Source organism: Capricornis sumatraensis, chromosome X (assembly GCF_032405125.1).
Source record: "Capricornis sumatraensis isolate serow.1 chromosome X, serow.2, whole genome shotgun sequence".
Taxonomy (NCBI): domain Eukaryota; kingdom Metazoa; phylum Chordata; class Mammalia; order Artiodactyla; family Bovidae; genus Capricornis; species Capricornis sumatraensis.
Window position 1 is genome coordinate 16,917,966 of NC_091092.1, and position 10,366 is coordinate 16,928,331.

Here is a 10,366-nt window from a genome sequence, read left to right on the forward strand (position 1 = left end):
CTTTAGAAAAGGCAGAGGAACCAGAAATCAAATTGCCAACATCTGCTGGATCATTGAAAAAGCAAGAGAGTTCCAGAAAAACATCTATTTCTGCTTTATTGACTATGCCAAAGCCTTTGACTGTGTGGATCATAACAAACTGTGGAAAATTCTGAGAGAGATGGGAATACCAGACCACCTGACCTGCCTCCTGAGAAATCTGTATGCAGGTCAAGAAGCAACAGTTAGAAGTGGACATGGAACAACAGACTGATTCCAAATCGGGAAAGGAGTATGTCAAGGCTGTACACTGTCACCCTGATTATTTAATTTATATGCAGAGTACATCATGAGAAATGCTGGACTGGATGAAACACAAACTGGAATCAAGATTGCCAGGAGAAATATCAATAACCTCAGATATGCAGATGACACCACCTTTATGGCAGAAAGTGAAGAAGAACTTGTGAGCCTCTTGATGAAAGTGAAAGAGGAGAGTGAAAAAGTTGGCTTAAAACTCAACTTTCAGAAAACTTGGATCATGGCATCTGGTCCCATCACTTCATGGGAAATAGATGGGGAAACAATGGAAACAGTGACAGACTTTATTTTTTGGGGTTCCAAAATCACTGCAGATGGTGACTGCAGCCATGAAATTAAAAGATGCTTGCTCCTTGGAAGAAAAGCTATGACCAACCTAGATAGCATTTTAAAAAGCAGAGACATTACTTTGCCAACAAAAGTCCATCTAGTCAAAGCTATGGTTTTCCCATTAGTTATGTATGGATGTGAGAGTTGGACTATAAAGAAAGCTGAGTACCAAAGAACTGATGCTTTTCAACTGTGGTGTTGTAGAAGACTCTTGAGAGTCTCTTGGACTGCAAGGAGATCCAACCAGTCCATCCTGAAGGAAATCAGTCCTGAATATTCACTGGCAGGACTGATGCTGAAGCTGAAACTCCAGTACTTTGGCCACGTGATGTGAAGAACTGACTCATTGTAAAAGACCCTGATGCTGGGAAAGATTGAAGGTGGGAGGAGAAGGGGATGACAGAGGATGAGATGGTTGGATGGCATCACCAACTCAATGGAGAGGAGTTTGAATAAACTCCGGGAGTTAGTGATGGACAGGGAGACCTGGTGTGCTGCAGTCCATGGGGTTGCAGAGTTGGACAGGACTGAGCTACTGAACTGAACTGATGACAAGCATATAGAAAATGGGGCTATTAATTACCAACTTAGACCTCATTTTACAGATTTGAAAAAAAAGCTAGTACCAAAACTCATATCCTTCCATTATACTCCACCAGTCTTTCTCCAGATTATCCTACTTATTGAGTGACTTTCTTTAAAGCCAAGGGCTAAATCCCTTTTGAGGTGGTCTACAACCACCATCTTCACTTTCATTCACTAAATCACTCTCTGACCTACAAGCCAGCTTCCATTCTTTTCAGTCCTCTAAATGTGCCTTTGCTAATGCTTTCTATGAAATGCACAAGCCCCATCTTTATACCTGGATATTCACTCTGCTTAAACTGGCAAACTTCCATTCAAAGCAATTCTTCTTCAAACTAAAATACTATAAGAAAACTGTCTCCTTCACTCAGACTATATATAGCACCTGGTTCAGGCCAAGTTATTATTATTCAAATAGAAAAGTGGTTGGATAATGATGGCCACCAGCTATTGAGTACCTAGTATGTACCTAGTATGTACCAGGCACTGCCACAAACACTGCATGTGTTATTTCATTTTACCTTCCCAATGAGCCTATGAGGTGGATACTATTTTTATTCCAGAGGAAATATACATATGATCGAATAAGTAAAACTTCCAATGTCCATCTCATTATCACATTAACCTATCTAGAAGAGAAGCAAAGTCTCATTTGGGAACATCCTACTTCTATATCAGACCCAGGGAAAATCCCTCTTATGAAAGGAAATATAAAGCAAATACCTTGAAGGTGAACACATAGAATTTTTTTTTAAATATTTAACTCATAGGTTAGAAGAGTCATTTTTAGCTATGATATGTATCTAATCCACCTATGCAGGCAAATTTCAACATCACTGGCTAACCTCAACTCTCTGGAAGCTCACTTCAATGGTATTTATGAAAGAATTCAACAAATCTGATTTTGTAGCCGCTGGGAAAAATTCAGGTATGGAAGTCTAGATCAGTTTATGAATCAATTCTTTCCCTAAGACTATTCTGTCTCTTTATTGAGCCATGGTACAGATTAGGCCCTAGGTTACGGTGGCCAAACACTTAGTAGCTGTATACCACTGTAATACATTCCTGAAAGGCTATTAATAAATCAGATTTTCACACAGCAAGCCTCATTTTCCACTGATTGTCTCTTTATTATTATTATTATTTTTACAAACGAAGTGCATGTTCACTTCTTTGGTTCAAGTGTATGAAGTAACAGAATCTCTGAGATAACTGTGAATAATCTGGTATATATCATTCCAAATGTTTGTTGGGCACAGGTACATTCATATACTTATTTTTTCAAAATGAGATTATGCATATTGCTCTACAGATTGCCTTTATGCATTTAATCATACATCACAAACATTATCCCATGTCTTTATATTTGTGTGTAGATAGATATCTAAAGAATTACACCTCATCCTTTTTTCACTGTTACACAGTATTCCATAGTATGGATATACCATAATGGGTTAGCCAAAGGGCTACTGATGTACAGTCAGGATTTTTCTCTAATTTTCACAATATGCCAATTAATATCCCAATGCATATAGCTTTGTGTATTTGTCTGAGTATCTCTACAGTAGATCCCTATAAGTGGAAATGATTCTGGGTCAAAGAGTATGTGCATTCTAAATTTTAAAAGATACTGTCAAATTGTCTTTCAAAAGGGCCAGATGAATTAATACTCCTATTTAGAGTGTATAAGAGTAACATTTTTCTTATATTCTTGAAAACATTGAATATTATCAATCTTTTAAAATCTTGCCAATCTGATAGGTAATGCCATCTCATTGTTGTTTAATTGGCTTTCATTAAAATGTTTGGTAACTATTTGTATTTTTCTATGAATGTAATGACTATTCATCATAGAAAATATAGGAAACACCAAAAATGTATGAAGAATGCTGTTTAATTCCACAATTCTACTGCCCTGGGAGAACCACTGTTAATATTTTGATATATATTTATCAGTTTTGTCTTATGCATATTTCTTCCAAAATTGAATACTGTGTGCTTTTTTCACTTGACATATAACACGAGCTCTCCCCCATTTGCTAAAATTATTTAAAAATAATGTTTACAATTGCATACTGTTCTAGCATATGAGAGTATAATTTATTTAACTAATAACCTATTCTTTGCCAGACATTTATGTTGGTTTTTAAATTTTTCCAGTACTATAAATGATGTTGTTGTGAACATTCTTGGACATACATTTGTCTTCCTAATTATTTTGTTAGAATAACTCCTAGATATAGACTTATTGAATCAAATGATGCATTTCAAGGTAATTGACTCACATCACCATAACAATTTTCCTCTGATTTTAAAAAGAAATTGAAAACAATGATTTGTAGTGATAGTCCCATTTATCAATAGACCCCAATAGGAAAACAAATATATGTACTTTTCTGCTGTAAAATCACAAAGGTAATTTTAAATTAAATAAAATATAATGATTCTTGGAATAAGACACAAACAAAATAAATACAGCTGAGTTCAGGACAGAGAGGTCATTTCTTTTGTGTAGGATTTGAGTTTAGGAAATTTTTTGGCAGAAGTACAATATTTTAACATTCTACTGGAGAAAAAAAGTCAAGGGAGAGATAGCTTAGTTGAACAGAACACACTAACTGTAAAAGTTCCTTTCAGCTTCAATCACATTTCCCTCCTTCAACCCCATACTCCGCCCTGTTTGCCAGCATTTTGCAGAAGCTGCTGCTTTTTGGGAAATACACAAGCTGACCTAGGGCTAAAAGACCAAATACAGAAAACCAAGAAAAGCACTGATGCAATGTACACCTGTAAATGAACATAAAAGAAATAGCCAAGAGGTAATAAATATATGAAAAATGAGTCTTAAGATAGTGCAGAACAGATCAGTTTTCTGATAGAGTTCTCTGATCATAAATTTTGATAGAGCCTTTATCTTATCTAGGACAGTTTTTCATGTGAGAACATCTTCCGAATTGGAAATAAATGCTAATGCAAAGACCACGTCAGCTTCTCTCACCTGAGATGACTAGCTTCACCCTTTCCCTTCCACTGGCTTTATGTTAATCCCAAGATTACAAACAACTTCATGCTATACTGTACCTAAATGTAACACAACCCTTCCCAGAGAGATCATAAGCTCTGGATTCTTCATCAGGGACTAAAGTTGCTAGTTGTACTCTCCTGGCAATGGCAATGAAATGACCCAGAGCTCCCCAGGTTTTGTGCCTGGAAAGAGACTCTATGGGTGACAGAACAAAATCACCTTACCATTTCATGTAATGTTTTCCTACAAATGAAGGGGGTGGGGGAAAACATTTTGAAACCCAGTATCTTCCTGCAACAATAAAATGCATCATCAGATTAAGTGAAAGTCAAAGTATCCTCATTTCAGACCAGAATTTAAGACTGGAAAAGTTCAGGAGATGAGAAATATTTGAGCCACTGATTAGGAAAGAGTACTATGTCCTGTGTGAGTCAGTTATGTTTGATAAACAAACATCTATGACACACATTGCAAAACGTAGATTAAGAAACCTCAGGGTAGAGGACAGATCATCACACGTAGAAAGCACCCAGGCATTTAGCCAGTACACAAAGAAGAGTGTGGCTCTGGAACCTGAAAGCCTGTGTCCCTAGGCCTTATTTATTTTCCTTTTTAACTTTTTCTGTTGATACAGGTTTGAACTGAGGCAACGGTTTTAATTTTTACACATGCAAACATAAAAAGAGTATGTATTGCTTCTGAAATTTAGCATAACACATGAACTTTTCAAGCAGGATTTTAGAGCTCTAATGGACTTGAAGGCTAATCTAGAGTACAATCACTCGTTTCTTTACAAATGAGGAAGCTGGGGCTTCACGAGTTTAATTTATCCAAGGTTATAAAACTAGTTTTTTCAGAACTAGAGACCAGAACATGGATCTCCTGACTGGGCTCAAAGCCCTTCCTATTTCGCTACATTGCCTACCTCATATCAATTTGCCAGAGGTTTGATGATCTAACAATAAGCTCACTCGCTCGCTCTCTCATTCTCTCTCTCTCTCTCTCTCTCTCTCTCTCATGTATGTATGTATATTTGACCATTCTGTGGTCATTTGATATTTGAAGCAAATTGGAAAGGTTATGTTTCCATAACCACATTTATTAAAGTGCCCTGATTTGCCCAGTTTTCTTTTTTTAAATCAGGAATACATTTTTTTTAAATAGCAAGAAAATGTGGTCTGTTCAATTTATGTGGAACGTGTCTGAGAAAGCAAGTGGAAATTTTGAGGGAAAAGATCATTTCTGCTCCCTAATCTAATTCGTTAAGGGAAAGAAACAAACTCTTCCAATGTGTTTGTTGATTATCTGCTGCTGCTGTTAAGCCGCTTCAGTCGTGTCCGACTCTTAGCGACCCCATGGACTGCTGCCCATCAGGCTCCTCCGTCCATGGGATTTTCCAGGCAAGAGTACTAGAGTGGGGTGCTATTGCCTTCTCCTGCTTATCTGAATGTGGTCAATATACTTTACAAAGGTCCACTTCAGACTGCAACCTCTTCCTTACCCAATGGAGGCATGGAGTTGATGGCTTGCCCCATCTATAGATGCCTTCCATATTTCCTGTCTGTCATTTTTATGACATTCCTGCAGTGTCATTTGACTGTATCAGCAAATATTCAAGGCTGGTAATACCTGATATCAGAAGGGAACTTTCCAGTGTTACGGAAAATGTGAAATTCTCAGGAGTTGACGCAAGAAAGACTTTTGGGGTATTTGCCAAATATAATTTTATAACACTAGTTCTCTTGTTCTTGTTTGCTTCTGATCTTTCTGTCTTCTACACTATATAAGTGAAGTCGCTCAGTCGTGTCCGACTCTTTGCAACCCCATGGACTGTAGCCTACCAGGCTCCTCTGTCCATGGGATTTTCCAGGCAATAGTCCTGGAGTGGACTGACATTTCCTTCTCCAGGGGATCTTCCCAACCCAGGGATCGAACCCGGGTCTCCCGCATTGTAGACAGACGCTTTACTGTCTGAGCCACCAGGGAAGTCCATCACACTATATAAAAGAAACTATAAAAGTTCAGAAATACTCCACAGTCAGAAATAATCTGCATGGAAAACGTACAATAAACAGGACAAGATGCTCAGCCTCATTAGTCATTAGGGAATGTAAATTGAAACTACATTGAGGTACCACTTCACATTCACTAAGGAGGCTATTTTTTAAAAAAGGAAAACAAAAAAGGAGAAATTGAAACCCTCCCATACTGTTAGTGGGAATGCAAAATGGTATAGCTGTAGAAAACAATTCAGCAGTTCCTCAAAAAGATAAGTATAGAATTACCATGTAATCCAGCAATCCCACCACTAGGCATTTACCCCAAATAATTGGAAACAGGTAATCAAACAATATAGGAACAACTTACATTCAAGTAACACTATTCATTATAGTCCAAAAAGTGGAAACACCCCAGAGATCCATCATCTTATGAATGGATAAACAAATATGGTATAACCATACAATGGAATATTATTTGGTCATAAAAATGAGTGAAACACTGACATGTGATACATAATGGATGAACCTTAAAAATAGCATGCCAAGTGAAAGAGGCCAGACATAAAAGGTCACATAATGTATAATTTCATTTTTTTTCAGCCACATTGTTCGGGTTGTGGGATCTTAGTTCCCTGACCTGCAATCAAATCCTGGCCCATGGCAGTGGAAGTGTTGAGTCCTAAGAACTTCCCTGGTGGTCCGCTGGTTTAAGACTTTGCCTTCCAATGCAGAGGGTGTGGGTTCAATCTATGGTCAGGGAGCTAACTAAGATCCTACATGCCTCATGGCCAAAATACCAAAACATAATACAGAAGCAATATTGTAACAAATTCAATACAAACTTTAAAAATGGTCCATATTAAAAAAAAGAAAGAAAGAAAAAGAAAACTTTACTGAGAAGGTGATGTTTGAGTTGAGATGGGAATGATGAAGAAAGCAAGCCATGCTTAAGTCTCAGACAGTAGTGGTCCAGGCAGAAGCATTATGAAGTACAAAGGTTTTAAAGTCAGATGGGGCTTGCACCTTCTACAGTTGGATGGATCAAGAGAACCAAGGGCATAAGAGCATGGAAAGAAGACAGAAAGGTGGGGAGGGCCTGGTTTTTTCAGTTTTATAGGCCAGCATAAGAAGTTTGATTTTATTCAGACACACCTATGTTCTGAAATGGCTTTCAGCACCAGCAGTCATCTGGACAAAGAGGCTGGTGAAACATACACACACAATTTTAAAAGAGATATCCAAGATAATTACACCACCCTCTGTGAGAAATCAATTTGATCAAGTTGAAAGATTGTTGTTTTCCCTTCTAGTCCAGAGTTTCTCAACCTTGGCACTATTGGCATTTGAAGCTGGATAATTCTTTATTTGGGCTTCTCTGGTGGCTCAGATGGTGAAGAATCCACCTGCAATGTGGGAGACCTGGGTTTGATCCCTGGGTTGGGAAGATCCCTGGAGAAGGGAAAGGCTACCCACTCCAGTATTCTGGTCTAGAGAATTCCATGGACAGAGGAGCCTGTCCTGTGCATTATACCATGTTTAACCTTCCCATCTCCAGGCTCATTGCAAAGCATCTCTTGATTCCCAGAACTCATACATCAGTGCTAAGTAAATATTCGGTAAATTCATTCAATGCACACTATCTATGTGGACTATTGAGTCACTATACCTCTGGATTTAAATAGTCTGGGTAGCTGCTTCAAGTTTCCAGCTCATTTTGAGCACAATCTAGAGAGACTAAGCCTTTTATTTACATCTTTATAACACCAAAAGAATCATTCATTTTATGTATTCCAATGAAGTTCTCTGAAAATACAACTTTCATTCATTGACTTCAATTATGATTTTAGACCTGTATTTCCGTATGCAATCTCTAGCAGGATAGAACATCCAGGACTCGAAAGTGGGGTTTCTTAACCATGGTGCTATTGATATTTGGGATCAGACAACTCTTTGTTGTGGAGGTCTGTCTTGTGTAATACAGGACCAGCATCCCTGGTCTCTGCCCACTAGATGCCATAAGCACTCTACCCAGATTATTATAAAAATCTAAATGTTTGTAATAAATATACAGGAGTCCATACTGATGTAACTGAACAATGAATAAATCAATATGAGAGAAGAGACAAATCTCCTGTGCAAAATTCTAACTCATTTACATAGATACTGCCCCTTTGATTCAACGCAGTGTAACTACACACCTTGCAAGTGAGGGCTACAAAAAGGGAGTGACTTGCTTCCACAGGATAGAGTATGAGATGGGTGGGATGAGGGAAGATAATGTTACAGTGGAGAAACCTCACAAATACTGTCTTGAACAGGTGGTCAAGATTAACACCACTAGTGATAACTCATGTTGATCAGTTCATTTCTGTTCAGTCGCTCAGTCATGTCTGACTCTTTGCGACCCCATGGACTGCAGCACACCAGGTCTCCCTGTCCATCACCAACTCCCAGAGCTTGCTCAAACTCATGTCCATACAGTCAGTGATACCATCCAACCATCTCATCCTCTGTCATCCCCTTCTCCTCCCACCTTCAATCTTTCCCAGCATCAGGGTCTTTTACAATGAGTCAGTTCTTCACATCACGTGGCCAAAATATTGGAGTTTCAGCTTCAGCATCAGTCCTGCCAATGAATATTCAGGACTGATTTCCTTTAGGATGGACTGGTTGGATCTCCTTGCAGTCCAAGGGACTCGCAAGAGTCTTCTCCAATACCATAGTTGAAAAGCATCAATTCTTTGGTGCTCAGCTTTCTTTATAGTCCAACTCTCACATCCATACATGACTAATGGGAAAACCATAGCCTTGACTAGACAGACCTTTGTTGGCAAAGTAATGTCTCTGCTTTTTAAAATGCTGTCTAGGTTGGTCATAGCTTTTCTTCCAAGGAGCAAGCATCTTTTAATTTCATGGCTGCAGTCACCATCTGCAGTGATTTCAGAGCCCCCAAAATTAAGTCTGTCATGTTTCTATTGTTTCCCCATCTATTTGACATGAAGTGATGGGACCAGATGCCATGATCCAAGTTTTCTGAAAGTTGAGATTTAAGCCAACTTTTTCACTCTCCTCTTTCACTTTCATCAAGAGGCTCACAAGTTCTTCTTCACTTTCTGCCATAAGGGTGGTGTCAACTGCATATCTGAGGTCATTGATATTTCTCCAAGCAATCTTGATTTCAGCTTGTGCTTCATCCAGTCCAGCATTTCTCATGATGTACTCTGCATATTTAAGTTAAATAAGCAGGGTGACAATATACAGCCTTGACATTACTCCTTTCCATATTTGGAACCAGTCTGTTGTTCCATGTCCACTTCTAACTGTTGCTTCTTGACCTGCATACAGATTTCTCAGGAGGCAGGTCAGGTGGTCTGGTGTTCCCATCTCTTTCAGAATTTTCCACAGTTTGTTATGATCCACACAGTCAAAGGCTTTGGCATAGTCAATAAAGCAGAAGTAGATGTTTTTCTGGAACTCTCTTGCTTTTTTGATAATCCAGCAGATGTTGCCAATTTGATCTCTGATTCCTCTGCCTTTTCTAAATCCAGCTTGAACATCAGGAAGTTCACGGTTCATGTATTGCTGAAGCCTGGCTTGGAGAATTTTGAGCATTACTTTACTAGTGTGTGAGATGAATGCAACTGTGTGGTAGTTTGAGCATTCTTTGGCATTGCCTTTCTTTGGGAATGGAATGAAAACTGACTTTTTCCAGTCCTGTGGCCACTGCTGAGTTTTCCAAATTTGCTAACGTATTGAGTACAGCACTTTCACAGCATCATCTTTTAGGATTTGAAATAGCTCAACTGGAATTCCATCACCTCCACTAGCTTTGTTCCTGGTGATACCCTAAGGCCCTCTTGATTTCACATTCTAGGATGTCTGGCTCTAGGTTAGTGATCACACCATCATGGTTATCTGGGTCATGAAGATCTTTTTTGTATAGTTCTTCTGTGTATTCTTGCCACCTCGTCTCAATATCTTCTGCTTCTGTTAGGTCTATACCATTTCTGGTAAGTCATGTTGATAACCTTAGATATGATGTGATAAGAATGGCACTTCACCTCTATTGTTCTTCCCCTTAGAAAGCCACAACCCCAGTCTAATCTTGAGAATAATTTCAGACAAA